Raw genomic sequence first — 26,960 nt, 5'->3', positions numbered from 1 at the left:
GTTCCAGAGAATAGCAAGGAGAGATGGGAAACCCTTCATCAGTGATCAATGTAAAGAAATAGAGAAAAACAATAGAACAGGAAAGACTAGCGATCTCTTCAAGAAAATTAGAGATACAAAGGGAACATTTCATGCAAAGATGGGCACAATATAAGACAGAAATTGTATAGACCTAACAAAAACAGAAGGTATTAAGAAGAGTTGGCAAGAATATACAGAAAAACTATACAAAAAAGATCTTCATGACCCAGATAACCATGATGGTGTAGTCACTCACCTAGAGCCAGACATTCTGGCATGTGAAGTCAAGTGGGCATTAGGAAGCATCACTACGAACAAAGGTAGTGGAGGTGATGGAATTCCAGTTGAGCTATTTCAAAATCCTAACAGATGATGCTGTGAAAGTGGTGCTCTCAATATGCCAGCAAATTTGGAAAACTCAGCAGTGGCCACAGGATTGGAAAAGGTCAGTTTTCATTCCAATCCCAAAGAAAGGCAATGCCAAAGAGTGTTCCAACTACTGCACAATTGACTCATCACACGTGCTAGCAAAGTCATGCTCAAAATTCTCCAAGTCTGGCTTCAACAGTACATGAACTGTGAAATTCTAGATGTTCAAGCTGGATTTAGAAAAGGGAGAGGAACCAGAGATCAAATTGCCAGCATCCACTGAATCATTTTTAATGAAAGAGAGTTCCAGAAAAACATCTGCTTTATTGACTATGCCAAAGCCTTTGACTGAGTGGATCACAACAAACTGTGAAAAATTCTTCAAGAGCACGTGACCTGACTCCTGAGAAATCTGTATGCAGGTCAAGAAGAAACACTTAGAACTGGACACAGAACAACAGACTGGTTCCAAATCTGGAAAGGAGTATGTCAAGGTTGCGTATTGTCACCATGCTTATTTAAGTTATATTCAGAGTACATGATGAGAAATGCTGGGCTGGATAGAGCACAAACTGGAATCAAGATTGCCAGGATAAATATCAATAATCTCAGATACACAAATGACACCACCCTTATGGCAGAAAGTGAAGAAGAAGTAAAGAGCCTTTTGAAAAAAGTGAAAGAGGAGAGTGAAAAAGTTGGTTTAAAACTCAACATTCAAAAAACTAAGATCATGGTCTGGTCCCATCATTCCATGGCAAATAGATGGAGAAACAATGGAAACAGAGACTTTATTTTGGGGGGCTCCAAAATCACTGCAGATGGTGACTGCAGCCCTGAATTTAAAAGAAGCTTACTCATTGGAGGAAAAGCTATGACCAACTTAAACAGCAAAGCAGAGACATTACTTTGCCCACAAAGGTTCATCTAGTCAAAGCTATGGTTTTTCCAGTAGCCATGTACAGATGTGAGAGTTGGACCATAAAGTAGACTGAGAGCTGAAGCATTGACACTTTCGAGCTGGGGTGTTGGAGAAGACTCATGAGAGTCCCTTGGACCTCAAGGAGAATAAACCAGTCAATTCTAAAGGAAATCAACCCTGAATATTGATTGGAAGGACTGATGCTGTAGCTGAAGCTCCAATACTTTGGCCACCTAATGTGAAGGGCCAACTCATTCGAAAAGACCCTTATCCTGGGAAAGATTGAAGGTGGGAGAAGAAGGGGACGACTGAGGACAAGTAGGTTGGATGGCATCACTGACTCAATGGACATGAGTTTGAGCAGCCTCCTGGAGAGGGTGAAGGACAGAGAAGCCTGGCATGCTGCAGTCCATGGGGTTGCAAAGAGTCGGACATGACTGAGGGACTGAACAACAACAACAATCATAGATGTAAACCTACTTTTATTCACCTTCCTAAAACAGTTTCTGGCTGCCCAGGTGGTGCTAGTGGTAAAGGACCTGCCTGCCAATGCAGAATACATAAGAAATTCGGATTTGATTCCTGGGTATGGAAGATCCCCTGTAAGAGGGCATGGCAATCCACTCTAGTATTCTTCCCTGGAGAATCCCATGGACAGAGGAGCCTGGCAGGCTCCTGGCATGCTGCAGTCTGTGGGGTCACAAAGAGTTGGACACAACTGTAGCTGAAGCAACTTAGCATACACACACACAAACACACACAAAGCATCTTCTACAGTATGGATTTGCTGAGGCATACACTAAAATGTGCATCTTGCTAAAAAGGAAGTTTATTGATCATTTTTATTCCTCTTCACTTCCAAGCATGTAGTGAGAGTGGGCACTACATCAAGTTTACAGCTGAAAATTGCCCTAAAATTTTGATTACAAGAGACTTAATAATCATGTTTTACTTCTATAGTTTAATTGGCTCTAAACCCTGATGGTAATCTAAACAATTCCTATCAAGCTTACAAACTTAGGCTATATTAAGATTTCCTCTTACTGTAATGTACTCATACCATTTTTATTGTCAATCCTTGTGAAACAAATTAGGCTAATTATATCCTGAAGTTTAAAGTTTTGCTTGAGACTTTATTTGCTCTTGAATTACAGATTTAAGCCAATTTTTTTTCTTCCCAAGGTGCAATATCCTTTTAGTTTGCCCATGAGTTGGCCTACCAGCCTTATATCCTTTATGCCTTCTCTTCTCTTACTATCACTATTTCCTATTTATATTGTTTCATCAGCAAAGTGAATAAGAACATAGGTTCTAGTGATAGTCTTCATAAATTCAAATGTATTGGTTACTAGCTATATGGTCTTTGAATAACCTTTATGCCTAGTTTCCATGTAAAAATTAGTGAAAACACTACTAATTTTATCCATTTGTTACAATGATTCAAGGAGATAATGCACATATGAAGGTTAGCAAGGTACCTGGCATGTAAACAGACTCTATACTATTAGTTATTATTGTTGTTGATGATGTTACATATTTTATATAAATTCAATAAATTTATTGCCAAAACTTTTTCTGTTATTTTTTATATTCAAACAAAACATTTAACTTTTCTCTCTTTAGTATTTTTTAGCATCATGACCAAATATCTTTTATTAAATAGTCATATTTTGCTATGCTTGTTTTTATGTAATGTTTACAAATAAGTGGCAAGCCATACTTCACAAACACTTAAAGAATTGTACCATACAGATATCTCACATGAATTTGTAATGATTTAGCTATAAAGGTGTTACATTTTAAAAATTAGGCAATGACAGGAGTACATTTATAGAATCAATCATTTTAGCAATATTTGCCTTTTAGAGTTTAAGAAGTAATTTCAAAGGTAAAATAAAAATCATGAATCCTTAACTTAGAGTAATTTCACTTTTAGTGAAATTTTTTGATCAACAAAATATACGATTATTACAAGCTATTATAAATTATTTATTTTAACAGGATTTATGCTTCTGCTGCTGCTGCTAAGTTGCTTCAGTTGTGTCCGACCCTGTGCAACCCCTATGCAGCCCACCAGGCTCCTCTGTCCATGGGATTTTCCAGGCAAGAGTACTGGAGTGTGGTGCCATCGCTTTCTCCGTGTTGCTTCAATAGCAATATTTAAACACATAGTATTTTGCTAATACTTAAATAGCAATATTTAAACACATAGTAACAATATGTGTGGGGCTTACAGGTATTCAGGTGAAAGCAATGTTTTGTTAACCAAACCTTGTAACAGCCTAATAGTTTCAGACTACTGATGTCACCTCCAGGAATACCACATCCAAAGAAATAGTGACTCCCTTCACTTCACTTACATTATCTTCTTAGTCACTTTTTGCTAAACTTAACTATTCTCTAAAGCCTGGAAATCCCATGGACCGAGGAGCCTCGTGGGCTGCAGTCCATGGGGTCGCTAAGAGTCGGACACGACTGAGCGACTTCACTTTCACTTTTCACTTTCATGCGTTGGAGAAGGAAATGGCAACCCTCTCCAATGTTCTTGCCTGGGGAGTCCCGGGGAAGGGGGAGCCTGGTGGGCTGCCGTCTCTGGGGTCGCACAGATTCGGACACGACTGAAGCAGCTTAGCAGCAGCAGCAACCATGGGTAGCTGAAGTAGAAACAAAAACAAACAAGTAAAGTCAAGTAATAAGTGGTGTATAAAATTTTGCCTCACATTCAAATAGCTGCTTTAGGAACTACAAGGCACTATTTTTCATTTTGTATTTTAAAACAAATTTTTGCCTGTTCTAATAAAATGCTCAAGCTTTCCCATAAACAAAATAGGCAACCATTTTAGAATCAATGATTTGCATTAGTGTGATCACCAATAAATTTAAATATAAATACATGTTATATTTTTTGCAAAAAAGAGTCCTTTAGCAGTTAGGAAAATAATTCAATAGATATTTTTAGACCTAGTCTAAGACTCTCTCAGGTTAATAAAAATATGTTTAAATATTAATCATAATTGTTTCACATGCTACAGTTATTAAGACTTCTCTTGACTGATGCCCAGAAGTTACAGGGGTAAGAATTTAATTGTTATATTCTTAATAGATATTTGGTGTGGTGACATTAATATCAGACAAAGAGGACTTTAAGGCAAGGAGTATATTGAGAGAAGTTTTCATAATGATGAAAAATGTCAACTTAAGAGAAAGACATAACAATATTTATATTTGTGCTCCCCTGTATTCAATATATATAGTGCCAAAAATGAACTAAAAGGTAAAAAATAAGCAAATATCATAATTGCTAATTGTAACACAGCTTGGTATAAGTAATTTACAATTAACTACATAATGAATTACCATATATAGAACATTGAGTTGAATGTTTTCAGAATACGTGATCTTTTTAGCTACACAGGGACTACATTTAATCAATTTTGACTATAATTTTTATTATGTGCTAACCAATAAAGAAAATCTTAGCAAATTTGAAAATGTCAAATTCTTACAGATTCTATCTGGAGCCCACAAGAAATAAACCAAAATTAAATGATATAAAAACTTATGAGAATATAATTTTAAATTATATTTTAAAATGTTTGGAACTTCAGTTCAGTCACTCAGTCATGTTCGACTCTTTGCGACCCCATGAATCACAGCACGCCAGGCCTCCCTGTCCATCACCATCTCCTGGAGTTCACTCAAACTCATGTCCATCGAGTCGGTGATGCCATCCAGCCATCTCACTGTCGGTCGTCCCCTTTTCCTCCTGCCCTCAATCCCTCCCAGCATCAGAGTCTTTTCCAATGAGTCAACTCTTCGCATGAGGTGGCCAAAGTATTGGAGTTTCAGCTTTAGCATCATTCCTTCCAAAGAACACCCAGGGCTGATCTCCTTCAGAATGGACTGGTTGGATCTTCTTGCAGTCCAAGGGACTCTCAAGAGTCTTCTCCAACACCACAGTTCAAAAGCATCGATTCTTTGGCGCTCAGCTTTCTTCACAGTCCAACTCTCGCATCCATATACGACCATGGGAAAAACCACAGCCTTGACTAAACGGACCTTTGTTGGCAAAGTAATGTCTTTGCTTTTCAATATGCTATCTAGGTTGGTCATAACTTTTCTTCCAAGGAGTAAGCGGCTTTTAATTTCATGGCTGCAGTCACCATCTGCAGTGATTTTGGAGCCCAAAAAGATAAAGTCTGAAACTGTTTCCACTGTTTCCCCATCTATTTCCCATGAAGTGATGGGACCAGATGCCATGGTCTTCGTTTTCTGAATGTTGAGCTTTAAGCCAGCCTTTTCACTCTCCTCTTTCACTTTCATCAAGAGGCTTTTTAGTTCCTCTTCACTTTCTGCCATAAGGGTGGTGTCATCTGCATATCTGAGGTTATTGATATTTCTCCCAGCAATCTTGATTCCAGCTTGTGCTTCTTTCAGCCCAGCATTTCTCATGATGTACTCTGCATAGAAGTTAAATAAGCAGGGAATGGGCTTAAGTTTGGAACTTAAGCCCTTCAAAATAATTTCTGAGTCAAAAAAGATCTACCGTGGACACAAAGATATCCTCCATGTAAGAACTCCATCTTCCCTCTGGACAAAACCAAGTGGATTGGGCTTGAGTCTACGTGGAAAAAGAAAGAGGCTCAGCTGATTCCAGTTTACCAACTGTCCTTGCCAAAGTATTTAGCACCTGTGTGAAGCCTTTCTGAACTTCTACAAGAGCCCAGCTATAAGGTAAAAATAAGGAACGACCCCAGTTAGTCATTGGTACAATGAATAGAAAAATTGCTAACCACTTTCTGTTTGAATTTCTGACTCACAAAATCATGATATATAATGAAATTGTTGTTTTAAGTCACTGAGACAGCCTATTGAGTTTGCTGAAGCTACTGGATCTGTCATTCAGAAAGATAAAAATTTATCCTGAGACACAAATCCAAGTTCAACTATTATTTGCAATGTACTTTGGCACAGGTAAAGTTGGGGAAAGGACTACTCCATCTCTTGCTGATGCCAAAGGATTTTTATGGGATTTTAGAAGCTTTGGAGGGTCACAGAGTACTTACTATTTCCTGTGTCTGGAGATGGAAGAACATAGACAAGGTAGAGCAGGACAGAGTCTCTGGCTAATGACCAGTTAGTTAGGTCTGGTGATTTGCATTGGTCTCAGCATATTGGTAGTGATGTTATTGGCTAGGAAAGCCTAGGCACTCACCTCGGCCCATACTACTTGTAGCAGGCTCCCACAGAAATTTCTCTGAATGGAGCCAATGTTGTGACAATATTGGGTCCTTGTGGTTTTTTATTATGATTGTTAGACTTACCTTGGCAACAGCCATCAGGAAACTGTGAAAAGCCAAGGTTTATTACTCATGAGTACTGAAGAGTGCAAAGCAGCCCTGGGTCACACAATGAGGTTGCAGGGGGGAAGAGAGGGAGAAAGAGGAAGAGAAATCATGTACTTTGGCTTCTGCCTTTATTAACGTCATGGGTGGGGACCTAAGGTTTCATGTGTTCGCTCTTCACTGGTGAATTCAAACACATAAGAACAAGAATGAGGGTGAGGTGTCACTCAAGTGGTCAGTTATCTAGGTTACCCGGAGTTTTCTGAAAGGAGTGTTTCATGGGTGTGGGTGGCCTTGTTTCTTAACTAGTTGTTTAGCTAGTAGCTCTGTCATTATGCTGGCACCTTGTTTATTCAAAATGGATATCTTTGAAATCAAAAGCTTGATGTTGGGCATTAACATTACAACCAAAACTTAACTATCAGGCTCTTACACTATGCCTGGGTTTTAGTTGGGTAAATAGGAAGTTACTGGACATGAGGAATTTTCCAGGAGCCTTGCCATTCTCATGGGACAGCTGAAAAACTCCTACTCATTCTTTAGCTGCTGAATCTAAATGCTTTGGAAAGGAGAGAAGGGTACTTGAATTTCTATTGTCTGGGACTACGATATGCCTGAAGAAAAGTTGGCCTATTTGAATAGTGTCACTGTCTTGGTAAAGAAATCACAATTCAGAGATGTGACCAACGGAAAACAGATGCTGGGCAAGAGTTAGTGGACTCCCAGGAGGGAGATGCTGAAACCTGGGGCCACCAAGAATGGTATTTTTTAAAAAATAATAGATAGTGATGATTAAGGACTAGAAGCTTTACCACCACCAATAACATCATCACCAGAACTCCACGGATGCTTTTAAACCTTCCAGAGCTTAGATCAAATCCAAAAAGCATCTGAAACTTGATGAAAAATATTCTGTACATAAATGAAAACAATTAGATTGGCTTACTTTGCCCTGATAAGAATTAATGTACTTTTCAATTTCTGGGATAATTAAAAGCTAGAGTTAGAATTTAAATTCAGTTATAGAAAAATAAAAATACTGAATATTTTGGATTATTTTTTAAAGATTTAATTTGTTATTGCACTTTTCATAAATTTATCATTCATTAATGTGCTTCAACATAAGATTTAGTAAATATTCTAACTTTACAAGTTTTATTTGACCACCATTTAGCTGTTAACTATTTTTGGAGTATTGAAGGCCAAATTAAAAATTTACCAAGTACCTAAGAATTTAGTTAATTTTCATAATTTTCAATGTTATAATCAGAATATTTTGTCAGTTGTTTCCTGAGATATGAATATAAATTGCTCGTTTATATTCATTTATGGTTATTTTCATACATAAAGACTGTTCTTAATCATCTTTGCCCATTCCTGCTGTCACAGAGATAGAAAACAGCATAAAACATTTTCAGTCTCCGCAGGTCACTTAAAATTATCAAATGGCCTAGAGGCTAAAACATGCTATGTCCTTTTACTGAACCCCAGGAGTCACTAATATTTCTTTTAGCATGATGAAATAATAGAATTTATATTTCTTGCCCAAAGTATGATACAATTCACTTATCCAGCTTATTAAGAACTTTGTTTCACTTGTATTTTTTATTTTCTTTTTTTTATGAGCATGAAAACAAATTCCATAGGACAGTAACGGGCCTGAAAATATGAGTTTTCACAATATATAGAATGTTCCTTTAATAAGAGCAATGTAGAAAATAGGGATTAACCCCAAATCAAACATGAGTCAGGGCCCTGTCTTGCTGTTCCTTAAGCCATCTCTGCTGTCTTACTGGAGCCTCCGAAATGGCACAGGAAATTGGTAAAGAAATCCCTTGCCAATGAAGGAGATGCGAGAGTGTACTGCGGGTTGGATCCCTGGGTTTGGAAGATCCCCTGCAGTAGGAAATGGCAACCCATTCCAGTATTCTTGCCGGGGAAATTCCATGGACAGAGAAGTCTAGCAGGCTACATATAGTCCGTGGGGTCACAAAAGTTTTGAACAGGATGAAGCATGACAAATAGATGGGGAAACAGTGGCTGACTATTTTTCTGGGCTCCAAAATCACTGCAGATGGTGACTGCAGCCATGAAATTAAAAGATGCTTACTCCTTGGAAGGAAAGTTATGAGTAACCTAGATGACAAATTCAAAAGCAGAGGCATTACTTTGCCAACAGAGGTCCATCTAGTCAAGGCTATGGTTTTCCCAGTAGTCATGTATGGATGTGAGAGTTGGACTATAAAGAAAGCTGAGCACCGAAGAATTGATGCTTTTGAACTTTGGTGTTGGAGACTTTTGGGAGTTCCTTGGACAGCAAGGAGATCCAACCAGTCCATCCTAAAGGAGATCAGTCCTGGGTGTTCATCGGAAGGACTGATGTTGAAGCTGAAACTCCAGTACTTTGGCCACCTGATGCAAAGAGCTGACTCATTTGAAAAGACCCTGATGCTGGGAAAGATTGAGGGCAGGAGGAAAAGGGGACAACAGAAGATGAGATGGTTGGATGGCATCACCGACTCAATGGTCATGGTTGTGGGTGAACTCTGGGAGTTGGTGATGGACAGGGAGACCTGGCGTGCTGTGGTTCATGGGGTAGCAAAGAGTCAGACACGACTGAATGACTGAACTGAACTGAACTGAGCACACAGCAAAACAACAACAACAAACTCTTCTTTTCCTTCTCTTATAAATCATTAAACTACCTTTAGGTTTCCCACTTAAACATTAGAACCAGGAACACTCCCCTATTCTGATCTTTCCCCTCTCTCAATTTATTTTACCTAGTGTGTCTTCAGAATCTGCTCAAAAAAAGATTATCATTCCTATGATATAAATGGATAATAAAAATTATAATACTACCTTTCTTGGCTGAAATAATGTTTACAATTCATGTATCATCTTAAAAAGGTTGCACCCCATAAAGATTTTACATGGCCTGTTGTAATATATTTCAAGACAAACTTTATAAATATAGACTGAATCTTTGATTTTGGTTCAATTTTCAATCAAAGTATCAAAAAGTAGAAATGTGGAATACCAATTAATGACAGTAAAAAATTATAGCTGGTACTTTTACGATGAAGCTATCTTTTACAGGTCTTTCTTCCCCAGTGAATTTACATACCAATAATCTTCAAACTTAGATTTACTACATTTTTAAACATTCAGGGAACGATCTTTATTCCTATCCATGTCAAACTATATACTTTTAAGAAGAGATCCCACAAATTGTACATATAATCTGTGTCACAATTACATTTTTAAAGTTTGTATTGGTCAACTTTAACATTTGTGTTTTAAAACAATATTTGTCAATGTTCACCAGTTGCCTGAGGAAAAAACAGACTTCTGAAATTTAATTTATTAATGTCTTGCTTTTTTTCACTGACCTTTTTTTTTTTTTTTTTTGAGCTGTCTAGGCTTAGATAGATAATATGGTGGTTATTGTTTTAGTCGCTAAATTGTGTCCAATTCTTTGCAACCCCATGAACTGTAACCCTCCAGGCTCCTCTGTCCATAGGAATTCCCAGGCAAGAATACTGGAGTAGGTTGTCATTTTCTTCTCCAGGGGATCTTTGTGACCCAGGGATCGAAACTGCGTCTCCTGCATTGGCAGGTGGATTCTTTTTACCACCACTAAGGAAGCCCCAGATAACATGATAAAGGAAGAAAAAAAAAAAAAAACCACAAGCTCTGATAAACACCAATCAAGACACATATTTTCTATGGCAAAGCTAGCAGATAAGAAATAAATAAGTTGGAGATAAGTAGAAAAGCTGATGTAATTAAATACCCTACTATTAAGAGAAAAAAAAAGATACTTTAAAAAGTGACTGAGAAGTAATGAAGAGGAAGGATATATCTGATGAGTTCCGTAGATAACATAGTGCTAGTTTAACATATAAAGGTCATCTCAAACTTGATGTGTCTGAAAAGACATTTGATCTCACTCTTACACCCACACCCACATCTGTTTCTTCTCCAGTTGTCCCCATTTTAGAAAATGACATTTTCACCTTGTCATTCAAACCCAAATCCTTTTATGTTGTTCTTGAATACTTTCAAGTATACCATGCATTTAGTACCTCAGCAGGTTCTGTTTATTCCTTCTTTCTGGAACAATATTTCCTGAATCTGCTTATTTCTCATCTACCCTAGTTCTCCTGTCCCTATCCAAACCATCTCATTTTCCCTGCACTATGAAACTTCAGTGCCTTCCTAATAATTCTCATTGTTTCAATTCCTTTCCTTCTACAGACACTTTTCTACAAAGCAGGCAGCCTGATCATTTATAAATGTAAATCACATCACACACTCTTTTGCTCAGATTCCACTGTGTCTTTTTTTTATTCCACAGAAAAGCAAATTTTAACCTCACTTAAGTGATTCTGCATGATCTCTCCAACCTCTCCACCCATGTAAGTTTCTAGTTTACTTCCTTAATTTGGTCTCACTAGTTTTCCTGATGATTTTTCAATAAGCTAGGTTGATTCTGACTCCAAATTTTGCACAGTATTTCTTCTTTGCTTAGAATTCTCCCAGTTCTCCATGAACCCCGTTCCCTTATTTATTCAGAGTTCTGTTTATAGAATCATCTATGAAGAGAGGATTTCCTTGATCATCCCACATAAAATTCTCTAGTCCTTGATATGCTTTATTTCCTACAAATAGCTTATCTGCTTAACATTATTAGTTCATTATTTTCTCCCTCAACTAGGACATAAACTCCATGAGAGATTTTGGCTAGTAGATCCTTTGTTTTCCCAGAAACAATGAATTACACAAAGTAACATTAAATAGGTATTGGCTAACCAGATCAACAGGGCTTACCAGGTGGCTCCGTGGTAAAGAATCTGCCTGACAAGCAGGAGATGCGAGTTCAGTTCTGGATGAGGAAGACTCCCTGGAGAGGGAGATGGCAACTCACTCCAGTATTCTTGCCTGGGAAATCTCATGGACAGTGGAGCCTGGTGGGCCGTAGTCTATGGGGCCACAAAAGAGTCAGACATGACTTAACAATTAAACAATTACATCAATGAACAAACTGCAATAGGCATCCCCCCTTGAATGCATCAGCCAGTCTCCAGGCCTACAGTCTTTAATTTCAATATCACATACTAAATTTACTTGGATGACAGTAAATAAATTTTTTCTGGTCCTTCCACATGGCATGTGGGAACTTAGTTTCTCGACCAAGGACCTAACCTGTGCAGTGGAAGCACAAAGTCTTAACCACTGGACCACCAGAGAAGTACCTTTTTTTATATATGAAGGTTCACGTCTCATCTTTAATTTCAAGTGTAGGGCTAACATATTAATATTCTTTTTAAAAGAACATATATCATCATTTGTATCATCATTTTAATAAAAAATTCATTTTAATTTAGAAAAGATAATGTGGCTCTAGTGATGACAATAGTGTATAAAATTAATGCATTACTTTCATTATCTGATAAATACTAATTCTTAGCATATAAATGTGGCAAGTTCTACAGTTCACATCCAGCAACATTAGTATCATCAGGCAAAGAAAATGCAACTTCTCACCAGAGAAGGGAGAGATATTTAAGTGTTCCTTTATAACTGGTGTATGAGATTTAGTTCTAAACACTTTGTGTGTTAGAAAGGCAAACCAGCATATTTAGACCAGTGGTTCTAAATTGAGGATGATTTTTCTCACCAGAAGACATTAACAACGTTTTCAGTTTTGGTTGTCACAGCTCGGAGAAGGGTGCCATTGGCATCTAATCTGTAGACACCAAGAATGCTGCTAAAATTCCCACAATATACAGGGTAGCTCTCCATAGTAAATTATCCAGACCAAAATGTTTCTACTGCCTAGTTAAAAACTGTGTTAGACAGGCGGGACTGTAATTTTGAGTCTTTCTTTACTTTAGAACACAAAATAATTTTGAAACTTGTTCAAAACTTCAAACTTATTCCTCTGCATTTATGATCTCTAAGCTTCAAGCAAGTCAGTGCCTTCTCATATCTTTCTTCTCTAACTCATACAGACTCAGAGTAACTGCTCTTTCATCTTACTTTCTGCTGCTCCTCCTGAAAATATGTAGCTTATAGATCAATTACTTAGGTCCAGAGAGTCTGGGAGCCCAAGTGACCATGTTTTCTTTCTATGAGTGATTATTCCCTTGAATTTTTGATTATTTGATTATTCCATTGCTAATGCACCCATCTTTCTGATAAAAGTTTTCATCATCTTTTTCCCAAAACAGAATATGCTCTAAAATGACTATTGTGAACTGATTAAATAAAAACTGACTCAAATTTTTCAACCAAATTGAGTAAACTGAGACATGTATATTGTAGAATTATTTTAACTGTTTTTGAAATGAAATGCTTTTTGTTCCAATAAGTTTAATGTTTCTCCTTTTATTGGGAAAAAAGAATCTCTGCTGTTGAGACTTTTCATTCTCAGATATCAGTAAACTTGTTAACTTAATCTGGCATTAATGGGGAATGGCATCTTTAGAGCTCAAACTCTATCTAGCTAGTTCCATGACTCTTATGCTATCTTAGATGTATGTTTGAATTAATAAAGCATCTTTTGATTTCATATCTCCTAATGTGTTATATGATATATTTAAATACATTGTATATATTAAATTTTTCCTTAGTGAACTAAAGTACTGAAATTTGCTTCAGATAGTACTAGATTAAATCAACGCTCATTTACTGGTATGACTGTTGTTTAATCACCAAGTCATGTCCGACTCTTTTGCAACTCGATGGACTAGAGCCTCCAAAGCTCCTCTGTCCATGGGATTTCCCAGACAAGAATACTGGAGTTGGTTGCCATTTCCTTCTCCAGGGGATTTTTCTGTGACTGTAGGCAAGTTATTTAGAAACTAGGTCCTATGATCAATCTGACACTATCTTATGGAGTATTACAAAGAAAAATAATATGATCAATGAAAAATGTCTCACATGGTCTCTGACACTCAGGAGGTAAATAATAAGTAGGAATGAGTAGTGTTATTAGTATATAAGAATTTGATTTTCTAATGAAACTGAAAGGTTCAAAATTCTTCAGAGAAATTTATCAGGACCTTTGTACCATATTGTGGTCTATGTTAGCTCTTGACTCAGAAGCAACATACCATAAGACATTTGTTCATTTAATAAATAAAAGTGCACTTTTTTTTCCATATAGATACTGAGTTATTCAGGTTTGTGTTTTGTCTTCCCCAAGTATGTCGATTTCCCCTTTGGACTGCTTTCAACTTTATACATAAATAAATAACAAATTATCTATAGATGTGAGTCTACTTCTGACTGCTCTATTCTGTTTTATTGATCTATTTGTTTTTCTTTATGCCAACATAACATAGAAAAGACATTTAAATGTTAGAAGGTATTAAATTTAAAGTATGTGTGAGATGTGTTACATTTGCGAATACGGTACACCCAATTTTATTTAAGTTTAAAAATCTGAGATTTAAGATATCAAAATTGCAGGTATTATTTTGATTACCAAGAATATGAATAAGAATTATTTTCAGGCCTTTTAAAGATAAATTTCATAAAAATGTTATTCTGAGTAAACATTAAGCAAATGAAAGGCTGATTGATGATACTTGATATAGACAATGTTTTATTTGTCATTCTTTGTCATGGGCCATTTGTAGCCATAAACTAAAAATATTAAAAAAAAATAATAGAGAAAAGAATTTCCAGAATATTAGCCTCAATAAAGTTTTTCATAGTGAGGATAAATCCCTATCACAGTGACTTGCACAAAATGAAAACAGTGACAGTGTTAGACACTGAGTCATGTCCGACTCTTTGTGATCCCATATAGACTATAACCTGCGAGGCTCCTCTGTCTATGGAATTCTCCAGGCAAGAATACTGGAATGGCCATTCCATTCTTCAGGAGATCTTCCTGACCCAGGGATCGAACTCGAGTCTCCCACATTGCAAGCAGATTGTTTACTGTCTGAGTCATCAGTTCAGTTCAGTTCAGTTCAGTCGCTCAGTCATGTCTGACTCTGCAACCCCATGAATTGCAGCACGCCAGGCCTCCCTGTCCATCACCAACTCCAGGAGTTCATTCAGACTCACGTCCATAGAGTCAGTGATGCCATCCAGCCATCTCATCCTCTGTTGTCCCCTTCTCCTCCTGCCCCTCATCCCTCCTGGGAGAGTCATCAGGGACACCCAAAAAGACTTGCAAAAAATAGGGAACAATAGTCAATAATAAATATATGCTGCATGAACTAATGAATGCATGAAAAAACAAATGTTGGGGACATACAGATTGCTTTGAACATTTTCTATGATATTATGATTGACATAATGGTTACTTTCCTATAATGGCAAAGGCTGACCATCCTGAGATAATATGATGATTTTAAGAAATATCAGATTTTGAAATGAGATATGAATATGTACTTGTTTATCTCACCTCTCACAACTATGTAAGGCAATATACATTCAAACTTTTCTATTTCTAAAACTTCTTTCCATCTCTTTTAAGGTGTATTACATTTAGAAAAAATCTCATACTGACTTATCTTCCCAACTCACTTTCCCAACTGTTACACACACATGAAAGCAACCGTTTTCTATAAATCTTTCAATGGTTGGCTAATTCCAAGTCAGTTATGTGCTCACGCTGTGATAAAATTATAATGTATTTCTCTTTCTAAAGTTTGGATTTAGTTCAGACCTTGGAATGTGGATTATAACACAACAAATCTCACCATCTGGAGGTTTGCAAGTCATAATATTTTTTACCTTTATTGTCACTGCCTCTCTTTATAAATTCATAAGTATATGAGAATAAACATACACTATTCCCTGCAGTTTGTCAGTACAATAGACATTTGTGACAAGTAAATTGCTAAGAAAACATTTATAACAAATATGATTTGGATGACAAGTTGTACCTTTAAAATAGAAATAAAAATTTCCAGGCATCTAATTTTTATATTACGGGCTTAGGAACAGACTTTTCTCATTTGAAGAATTAAGTGAGTTGACAGTTACAGAGTAACAAAAACCTACCAGCTACAATTGACTGCACTGTTGTAGAGTTCAACCTTTTGAAAAGCCTATCTTTTATTCCCCAGATGCTAATAAGCTTCCCAACTTGATAAAAAGTTAACTTACCATACAGGTGATGCCTCATAAAGGTGGGTCTATACAACATCCTTGAGAAATCATGTTCAGATACTGCAGACTTTCAGGTTAGTGAAAAAGATAGATGCAAGATCTGTAAAATTTGAAATCAGTTAAATTTTGAAAAATATATATTGACAATTATTTCAAAGGTCTGTAAACATGATGCAAATGCTTACCGAATCAAATTTTCTAATTGACTCAAAGTCATTTTCCTAATAACACTTCTGGTTGAAGTGTGAGGGAAGATGAAGTTCTCATGGATGGTGCCTGCTCAGGAAGTATCATTCTTATTAATTTTAGCTTAGAGCCTATTGAAACAATTTAAATTATATGTAAGACAATATATTTGGCCATTTCCTTTATTTCTCCCAGTAGTAATCAGAAGTCTTGGTGGTTATTCATTCAGTTCGGTTCAGTCCCTCATTTGTGTCCAATTCTTTTTGATCCCATGGATTGCAGCACACCAGGCCTCCTTGTCTATCACCAACTCCTGGAGCTTACTCAAACACGTGTCCATCATGTCAGTGATGCCATCCAACCATCTCATCCTTTGTCGTCCCCTTCTCCTCCTGCCTTCAATCTTTCCCAGCACCAGAGTCTTTTCCAATGAATCAGTTCTTCACATCAGGTGCCCCAAGTATTGGAGTTTCAGCTTCAGCATCAGTCCTTCCAATGAGCATTCAGGACTAATTTTCTTTAGGATTGACTGGTTTGATCTCCTTGAAGTCCAGGACACTCTCCAGAGTTTTCTCTAAACCACAGTTCAAAAGCATCAATTCTTCGGCACTCAGCTTTCTTTATAGTCCAGCTCTCATATCCATACATGACTACTGGAAAAACCATAGCTTTGACTAGATGGACCTTTGTTGGTAAATGTCTCTGCTTTTTAAATATGCTGTCTAGGTTGGTCATAACTTTTCTTCCAAGGAGTAAGTGTCTTAAAATTTCATGGCTGCAGTCATCATCTGCAGTGATTTTGGAGCCCCCAAAAATAAAGTCTCTAACTATTTCCACTGTTTCCCCATCTATTTGCCATGAAGTGATGGAACCAGATGTCATGATCTTAGTCTTCTGAATGTTGAGTTTTAAATCAACTTTTTTACTCTCCTCTTTCACTTTCATCAAGAGGCTCTTTAGTTCTTCGCTTTCCACCATAAGAGTGGTTTTGTCTGCATATCTGAGACTACTGAAATTTCTTCCAGCAATCTTGATTCCAGCTTGTGCTTCATCTAGCCCAGCATTTCACATGATGTATGCTGCATATAAGTTAAATAAGCAGGGTTACAATATGCAGTCTTGTACACCTTTCCCAATTTGGAACCAGTCTGTTGTTCCATGTCCATTTCTAACTGTAGCTTCTTAACCTGCATACAAATTTCTCAAGAGGCAGGTCAGGTGGTATGATATTCCTATCTCTTGAAGAATTTTCCAGTTTGTTGTGATCCACACAGTCAAAGATTTTGGCATAGTCAATAAAGCAGAAGTAGATATTTTTTTTGGAACTCTCTTGCTTTCTCAATGATCCAACAGATGGCAGTTTTATCTCTGGTTTTTTGCCTTTTCTAAATCCAGCTTGAACATCTGGAAGTTCACAGTTCACATACTGCTGAAGCCTAGCTTTGAGAATTTTGAGCATTATTTTGCTAGCATGTGAGATGTAATTTTGAGGTGGTTTGAACATTCTTTGGCATTGCCTTTCTTTGGGTTTGGAATGAAAACTGACCTTGTCCAGTCTTGTGGCCACTGCTGAGCTTTCCAAATTTGCTGGCATATTAAGTGCAACACTTTCACAGCATCATCTTCATCAAAAACGAAAGAATGATCTCCATTTGTTTCCAAGGCAAACCACTCAATATTACAGTAATCCAAGTCTATGTCCCGACCAGTAATGCTAAAGAAGCTGAAGTTGGATGGTTCTATGAAAACCTACAGGACCTTCTAGAACTAACACCCCAAAAAGATGTCCTTTTTATTATAGGGGACTGGAATGCAAAAGTAGGTTATTCATTAGGTTTGTAATTAAATTTTGCTCAAGTAATCTGAGAATATGCTAAGGAAATTTTAAGACTTTTCAAATGGAGATAACAAAACAGGTATAAAATAGCACATATACTCCTGCAGTATAAGACTTTGCTTTTCTGAATACTACCTGCACCTGAACTCTGGAAATCATGCAATAGTGTTTTAGATATTCATCTGTAAATGTCTAACAAAAGCTATTTATACATTCATTCATTCAAAAAAAAATTGTTGAGCACTGACTCAAAAGTTCTTGGTATTGTACAAGTTGCTGGTAAAATTGAATAAGAAAGGATACCTATCCTCAAAGAGATCACTAACTCATATAGATTCCAAATTAGTAAATGACCTTTGCAACATGTTTTCTATAGGTGCTCTAATAAAGGTAATGCAACTGCAGTGAACGCAATTGAAAAAAGTCTAAGTCAATCCTACTTGAGAGTAAGATGGTGGAAGCACGGACAGTTTTAAAAAGAAAATGAAGCTTGAGCAGAATTTTAAAGGAAAAAAAAAAAAAAAGATTTCCAAAGATGTAATATAAAGGAAAGAAGTTTTAGAATGAGGAAATGTGTATGGGGAACTTCTTGGCTGAAAATAAAAATGTAAATTACAAAGCTAATTATGATCTTTTGATATAATACTTCTACAGAGGCATTCATTGATATGCAGCCTAATTTGAAATCTAGTGTGGCCTAAATTTAGGTGTGGGGACTACTGAAACATTTTCATTACCTTTACTTAGAGCCTATTAAGTTAGCAAAATATAATCACATAATGTGGAACACTTTACTGGTGATTTCTGTATGGTTCCTTGGAAAAGAATGTTCTCCAAGCATAGGTGTTAATAGTCTGATCACATACTTTAAGAACAGAAAATCATATTTCTAATGTGTTATTTGAAAGCAGTTGCAGTGTAGTTTTATACTGTAATCTTCTAAAATATTATAGGATTTCTTTGCATTAACCTTTGGACATTGGAGCTGATACATTTTGTTACCAGAATTTCACGGATCAAATTCACACAGTAGTTTGTATTTTCTCTCCCTCAGATTTACTAATTTAACAAGTGATTGGTTTGTTTTCAATCATAACACATGCATGTAACAAGAGTTGTTTCCAATTTAAGAGGAAAAAATATGTAGCTTCTCAAAATATAATATTACAGTCCTCAACTACCAGGATTAAAAGGTAAATTTGTCTTCTTTCTCCTGTCCCCAACCTCCTTTCCTGGTACGTCCGTTTCCAGAGGTAAGGATGGATGCCACTATACTAAAGCATTGCCTTGATGATGGAAGACTATGAAACTTCATAACGAGTTCTTTGTTGCTGTTGTATGTTCAAAAGATGGAGTTCTGTGATCACCACTGAAGTATAAATTCCCCTTTATACTGCTCACTTTAAACTATTAATGCCTTCTGAAGATCTCCATGTCTTCTGCAATCTGTCTGGGCAGATCTTTCAGCTTGCCCTGCTTTCACTATTGTTGCAATAGGCCTTTGCTTTTTCCAATGCTCTTTCTAATGTGTTCTTGGCTTTCTTAAAATTATAAATGGAAATTTTACATTTAGGAATGAAGGATTAAGTTAATTCATATTGGTAATCTAGCAAGGGATCCTTTTGCAATTTTTTATTTAATTTTAGTCCTTAGAAAGCCCACTCAAAATGGAAAGCATTGACTAAGAACTCATACATGAGCACAGTCTTGGTGGTGCAGGCTGAGAGCAGGGAGGCTGGCCTCGGCCATGCCCCTGACAGCCAAATAAGGAGAAATTTGAGGGGTGGAGGGTTAAAATCTATATCTGAAGCTGAAAATTTCCTTAGATGTGTAATTTAATTTCTTAAATTTAAAAATAAATATGTAATATTTTGCACTACAGTAGCTTGTAATTGAGTTGACTGTATGGAAGAATGCAGAGTAAAATACAGACAGAGGGATGGGTAATAAGCAGAGCAAATTAGGTAGCATGCAAATGGAGGAAAAGGCCCCAAATTAGTAGATGGCATTATGCTTTGCAAGCATGGCTTGAAATTCTGTCTCAGAAATGGCATAGAGGGTGCTGTCCATGTGCTTCCAAGATGTCCTTCACTGGACCAGTACATCTCCCCCAAACTGTTGACTAATGCCTCATAATCTCCTGCATCTGCCAGAGCATTGCTGTCACTTGAACTGGATCTGCCTTTCTGAGGAGTTTTACACCATAGCAAGATCCCAGTGACAGATGGGCTCTGGGATGCAAAGGTAATGCACCCTGCCTCAGCATGGGACCTCACTCTCTTCCTGAGGGCATATCTTTAATATGCCACTTTGAAAACAAAAATGCTCTAAGGCTCTGCTTTTTGGAATCCTACCTAAGATGATGCCAAAATGTATTCTGGAAACAGATTATAAGGATACAGTTCTGAAGGTGAGTCATTTGCTAGCAGGGAGGCAATAAGCTCCCAATAAGATAGGAAAAGGGGGGGCTTCCTTGGTGGTTCAGTGGTAAGAATTCACCTGCCAATGCAGGAGAGAAGGGTTCAGTCCATGGGTAGGGAAGATTTCCTGGAGAAGGAAATGGCAACACACTTTGTATTCTTTCCTGGAGAATCCCATGGAAAGAGGAGTCTGGCGGACCACAGTCCATAGGATTATAAAGAGTAGGCCATGACTTGGTGATTAAACAACAACAACAATAAAGTAGGAAAAAATATTAGTAGGGCCTGAGAGACTGTAACAGTGACTGCTCAGACTTTCACTAATTACTTTGAACAGGCTGTTTATGGAAGATAATTCTCTGGCTGGTGCAGTAATTCTAACATTTCAGAGATATAATGTAAATAGTAATTAATAAAACTGTGGAACTTGATGTTTGTTGCTAAGTTCCACTAATGTACAGAAGAGAGAAAATTAGAGACTTAGAACTATAATCAGTCTCATGAGAGTCAGGAAGCTTCCTCAGAGGCTCGTTTGGATACTCTTTATTGCTCACAACCAGAGGAGGGGCAGCAGTGAAGAGCAGGTACAGAACCAAACTGTAAGATTTAGAGATTTGTAAAGAAGGTGGAACTTCAGTCCAGACCAGAGTCCAGTGCCAAAGGCAGAGCCTTAATAAAAAAGAGTGATCCTGAGACTTGAGAGGGGATATCTAGTCTGATGCACTTGAGAATCTTGAACCCTCAATTCATCTTGTCACCTCAATATCAGCTGACTCGACTTCCCACCTATGGAGAGTCCTCAAATGAACCAAATGCCTTACAAAACTACCCTGCCCTCCTTGGGATCTGCCCTACCTACCTTCTTCATCAGGCATAATTAGAGAATAATGCACCACATTTTCAAGTGAAGCCATTTTCCAGTTAGACAAATACTGGGTAAAAATGATCATTTAAGTAAATAGCATTTATGCTTAAAATGCAAGAGTCACTGTAGGGAAGCTGACCCCTATTTATTGTACTTAGTATTGAGCCATGCTAATCAGGCCAGCATTAAGCAAGGCCTGACTGTGAAGAGCTTGGCCTTCTACAGGAGGAGATGGATTATATGCCAAATGAGCTGCAAGACCCAGCTCACATGTATCAGCAGGAAAAAGGAAAATATGCCAGAAATGAATTCTGAGAGGGCTGGAACAAAGAGAACAGACAAGAGACTGAAAAAATGGAGTTTTTTTGATATGAGAATATTTTTCCATGACCCAAAATTTAACTTCCTGCAAGGGGTTTGGAAAGTGTTCCAAATGCACTATTGGTTGGCCCTTCAATTCTTGGAAAATTAAATGGGCCACACTAATAGAAATAAGGAAGCTAGAACTCTGTGACAGATTCGAATAAAGGATTAAAAAAAAACCCTCAAAGATTTGGGCATACTAGATTGGTACACTATAAAGATTGAAAACCCACAGATGGTGATTTCTAAAGATGAAAAGATATGTGTTTATAAGGAGGACACCAGCATCACTGAGAATTCAGCAGTGGTCGCCCTTTCTCGTCAGGGCTGAAGAGGACATGCTGCCTTGTATCAGTAGGATGATAGGAACCCCATACAGCAAAAGCCAGGTGGTGACACTTCAGTGCCAGCAGAAATGGAGATATAATCACTAACATGAGCAGCAAGGTCAGACTAGCAGCCAGGGGAACCTGGCTTGCTGTGATCTGTGGAAATACAAGTGGAACATTACATCCTTGGGTCGAAATAGATGGCTGCCAGCAAATGAACTGAATATAAACAGGTTCTACCCACTATCTGAAAGTAGAGAGTTCCTTGGAAACCTTCCCTAAGCTGAAATGGCATATAGTGAAGAAGCAATCACCTTAGGGCACATCTTGCTAACGAATACACGAAATAAATTGAGATAAAGCACAAATGCTCATGCAGTTCAAAGCTCTGGCAGCTTGGTGCTGAGATGCCGAGTATAGTCTCTGGGAAGGGGCCTGATGGTACCACTCCTGCTACTCAGGACGCACTGCCTCTATAAAAGCTCCCTCCAAAACAAACACTTTTTGCTTTTCACTTTTTTTCATAAATGTGAAAATCCTCTTTAGATTTCTTTCTGGTAGTGAAAATAGGTACTAATGGAGTTCTTTGTAAAAGTGAACTGGCATAATGCAAACTTTCAAAAAGTAGGAGATATATCTGTACATATAAATGATGGCAGGCAGAATGCTGTCCAATATAGAATCAAAATCCTTTGCCTAATTTCTGGAATTGATCCTGAGTTCAGATACAGAACTATTTAAAGTAGAGGTTGCGTCTTCATGAAGAAAAAAGACCTTGCAACAAGAGACAGATGACAATACTATACGCTTCTCCCTTCTCTGGTGCACCGTTTCCCCACATGCCGGGAGTGGTGGTTTCTAAGGGCTCACAGATGCCCCTTGTACGGCATATTGGCTTTGGAGGAATGGGAGCTCCATTGCTCGGAAATTCATGTGCCCCCTGATCTCCAGCTCATAGGGCTGTCAGAGGCTACTGCCAGGCTGACACAGGGTACAAAGTGATGGCCCCCTTGCCACAATCAGGACGAACTATGTGGTACAACTGATCCTCCAGGATGAAGCTGGTTGCCAGCTGACACCACGTCCTTGCTTAACTTTCTTTGCTTGCCCTACCTTGCTTCACTCTCTCCTTTTCTCCTAGAAGTACTCCCTCAATAAGTCACTTTCACAAGTGATTTCACTGAAGTCACTACTTCAGGCTCTTTTAGAGCAGATCTTTACAACCTTTTTTGGCACCATGACCTGGTTTTTCCACAGACCACTGGGTGGTGGGGATGGTTTCAGGATGATTCAAGCTCATTACATTCATTGTGCACTTTATTTCTGTTATTGCAACAGTTCCACCTCAGATCATCAGGCATTAGATTCAGGAGACTGGCAATGCCTTTTCTAGCAAAACAAAGAATAGTAGAACCACTTTCAAAGTGAAAATCTTATGTGCTACTGAAGGCAGGGGAGAGGCCTGACAGAAGGTTGTTGCATTCTATGGCTGCTGCTGCTGCTGCTAAGTCGCTTCTGTCGTGTCCGATTTTATGCAACCCCATAGACAGCAGCCCACCAGGCTCCCCCATCCCTGTGATTCTCCAGTCAAGAACACTGGAGTGGGTTGCCATTTCCTTTTCCAATGCATGAAAATGAAAAATGAAAGTGAAGTTGCTCAGTCGTGTCTGACTCTTAGCAACCCCATGGACTGCCGCCCACCAGGTTCCTCCATCCATGGGATTTTCCAGGCAAGAGTACTGGAGTGGAGTGCCATTGCCTTCTCTGGCATCCTGTGGACCCCTCTCCATATTTGGTCCACAGGTAAGGGACAAGAAACATAATCCTGGCTCTCCCAGTTGCCAGAGTATGCAAGCAATAGACAGCTCCTCCACATATACCTTGGTTCCATTGTCTAAAATTAAGCTATTAATAATGTTTTTGGAATAATATATCCATGAAATATAATCATAATAGAGACTGGCTCAGGATAAGTGTTTAATACACATAGCTATTTTAATTATTTATTTTATAATATCTTTTAGATATTATTTCTGCATATGATACACTGTAAGGTTTAATATTAATAAGAATTATAAACATTAAATGAAAGCTTAGGGCTTCCCTGGTGGCTCAGATGGTAAAGAATCTGCATGCATTGCAGGAGACCCAGGTTCCATCCTTGGGTCAGGAAGATTCCTTGAAGAAGGGAACAGCAATTCACTCCAGTTTTCTTATTTGGAAAATCCCATGGACAGAGGAACCTTGTGGGCTACTATCCATGGGGTCACAAAGAGTCAGATATAACTGAGTGACTAACAATTATCTATGTATTAGGCATTGTCTTAAAACATTTTATGTGCATCCATATAATAATTTTGGTTACTCTATGAGATTAGTAATATTCATATTTATGCTTTGCACGTAAGGAAACTGAGGAATGCATGGCCACATGGCTTGCTGAAGTTCTCATGACCAGTGAGCAGTGGAGATGGGCTAATAACCCAAAACTCTGATTCCAGAGCCCACACTCTCAATCATATACTTTGCTATTTCACTGTCATTAATCCTAATGATAACAAAACGTTTCAGAAATGATCTGTTGGTAGATATCATTTTTAAATAAATAAAATGTAAATATTGGGTCACCTTTAATGCCATCATCATTTTTCTTTCCAGTTTTTGGGGGAGTGTTCAATCATTTGAATAGACCATATCTTCAACACAAAAAATCCAAGTAAATACTTTTTGTCTTTACAATTTGATTCCCATTGTAATGCAAAAATAGTTCAGATGGGAAATATGTAACAATTATTTTTTATCAGAGAAAATTTGGAAGCAGCTTGACACTAAATCTGCTTATATAGTCATATTTTTTCTATATATAACTTGAAACTTTACCAATTCTTTCTTATTGTAAAGATTAGCTGTTCACAACTATTATTTTGTATTTTGAATGTAAGAGATTCTTTAAATAATATAGGAAAGAAAATGCCTTCTTTGATTTCTGCATCTTTTTAAAATTCTTTTGATGATAGAAACTAGGGAGCTAATGGTTAAAATTATATAACAATACATTTGTGGTCAATTTCATATAATCAACACATTTTCTTAGTTCTAAGTATACTATTGAAGGCATAATTGTAATAGTAACTTAGTGTATGTGCCTGCCATTATGCTAAGCAGCTGATCTGTATAGCAGTGCTACAAAGTAAGTATTATGATCCTCATTCTATAATGAAGAAACTGGGGCTCTGAAGGTACAAGGAAACCACCACAGTCATAGGGACTATAACACATCAAAGCTCATTCTCATTTTAATCAACATGACATGCCATCCCTGGAAAAAAAATGAAGAGTTATTCCATTTTTAAGAAATGAAGGACATGCAGTAAACACATGGAGAAGTAGTGGATAAGAGAATACTATGTTTTCTGCTAATTGTGTAACACTGATTGATGGAATAAAAGAATTCAGACACATGCTTGTGATGTTTGAGCAAGTTACTTTTCACTGGTTTGTTAAAGGATGAAACTTTAAGTGTTCAAATATATCAGACAGTTCAGTTCACTTGCTCAGTCATGTCTGACTCTTTACGACCCCATTAATCACAGCACTCTAGGCCTCCCTGTCCATCACCAACTCCTGGAGTTCACTCAAATTCATGTCCATCAAGTCAGTGATGCCATCCAGCCATCTCATCCTCTGTCATCCCCTTCTCCTCCTGCCCCCAATCCCTCCCAGCATCAGGGTCTTTCCAATGAGTCAGTTCTTCACATAAGGTGCCCATGGTATTGGAGTTTCAGCTTCAGCATCAGTCCTTCCAATGAGCACCCAGGACTGATCTCCTTCAGGATGGACTGGTTGGATCTCCTTGAAGTCCAAGGGACTCCCAAGAGTCTTCTCCAACACCACAGTTCAAAAGCATCAATTCTTCAGCACTCAGCCTTCTTCACAGTCCAACTCTTACATCCATACATGACCACTGGAAAAACCATAGCCTTGACTAGACGGACCTTTGTTGGCAAAGTAATATCTCTGCTTTTCAATATGCTATCTAGGTTGGTCATAACTTTCCTTCCAAGGAGTAAGTGTCTTTTAATTTCATGGCTGCAATCACCATCTGCAGTGATTTTGGAGCCCCCAAAAATAAAGTCTGACACTGTTTCCACTGTTTCCCCATCTACTTCCCATGAAGTGATAGGACCAGATGTCATGATCTTCGCTTTCTGAATGTTGAGCTTTAAGCCAAATTTTTCACTCTCCTCTTTCACTTTCATCAAGAGGCCTTTTAGTTCCTCTTCATTTTCTGCCATAAGAGTGGTGTCATCTGCATATCTGAGGTTATTGATATTTCTCCTGGCAATCTTGATTCCAGCTTGTGTTTCTTCCAGTCCAGCGTTTCTCATGTTGTACTCTGCATAAAAGTTAAATAAACAGGGTGACAATATACAGCCTTGACGTACTCCTTTTCCTATTTGGAACTAGTCTGTTGTTCCATGTCCAGTTCAAACTGTTGCTTCCTGACCTGCATACAGGTTTCTCAAGAGGCAGATCAGGTGGTCTGGTATTCCCATCTCTTTCAGAATTTTCCACAGTTTATTGTGATCCACACAGTCAAAGGCTTTGGCATAGTCAATAAAGCAGAAATAGATGTTTTTCTGGAACTCTTGCTTTTTCCATGATCCAGCGGATGTTGGCAATTTGGTCTCTGGTTCCTTTGCCTTTTCTAAACCTGGCTTGAACATTTGGAAGTTCATGGTTCACGTACTGCTGAAGCCTGGCTTGAAGAATTTTGTGCATTACTTTACTAGCATGTGAGATGAGTGCAATTGCGTGCTAGTTTGAGAATTCTTTGGTATTGCCTTTCTTTGGGATTGGAATGAAAACTGACCTTTTCCAGTCCTGTGGCCACTGCTGAGTTTTCCAAATTTGCTGGCATATTGAGTGCAGCACTTTCACAGCATCATCTTTCAGGATTTGAAATAGCTCAACTGGAATTCCATCACCTCCACTAGCTTTGTTCGTAGTGATGCTTTCTAAGGCCCAGTTGACTTCACGCTCCAGAATGTCTGGCTCTAGGTGAGTGATCACACTATCGTGATTATCTTGGTCATGAAGATCTTTTTTGGACAGTTCTTCTGTGTATTCTTGCCACCTCTTCTTAATATCTTCTGCTTCTGTTA

This window comes from Bos indicus x Bos taurus, chromosome 3 (assembly GCF_003369695.1).
Source record: "Bos indicus x Bos taurus breed Angus x Brahman F1 hybrid chromosome 3, Bos_hybrid_MaternalHap_v2.0, whole genome shotgun sequence".
Lineage (NCBI taxonomy): Eukaryota > Metazoa > Chordata > Mammalia > Artiodactyla > Bovidae > Bos > Bos indicus x Bos taurus.
This window is presented reverse-complemented; position numbering follows the sequence as displayed.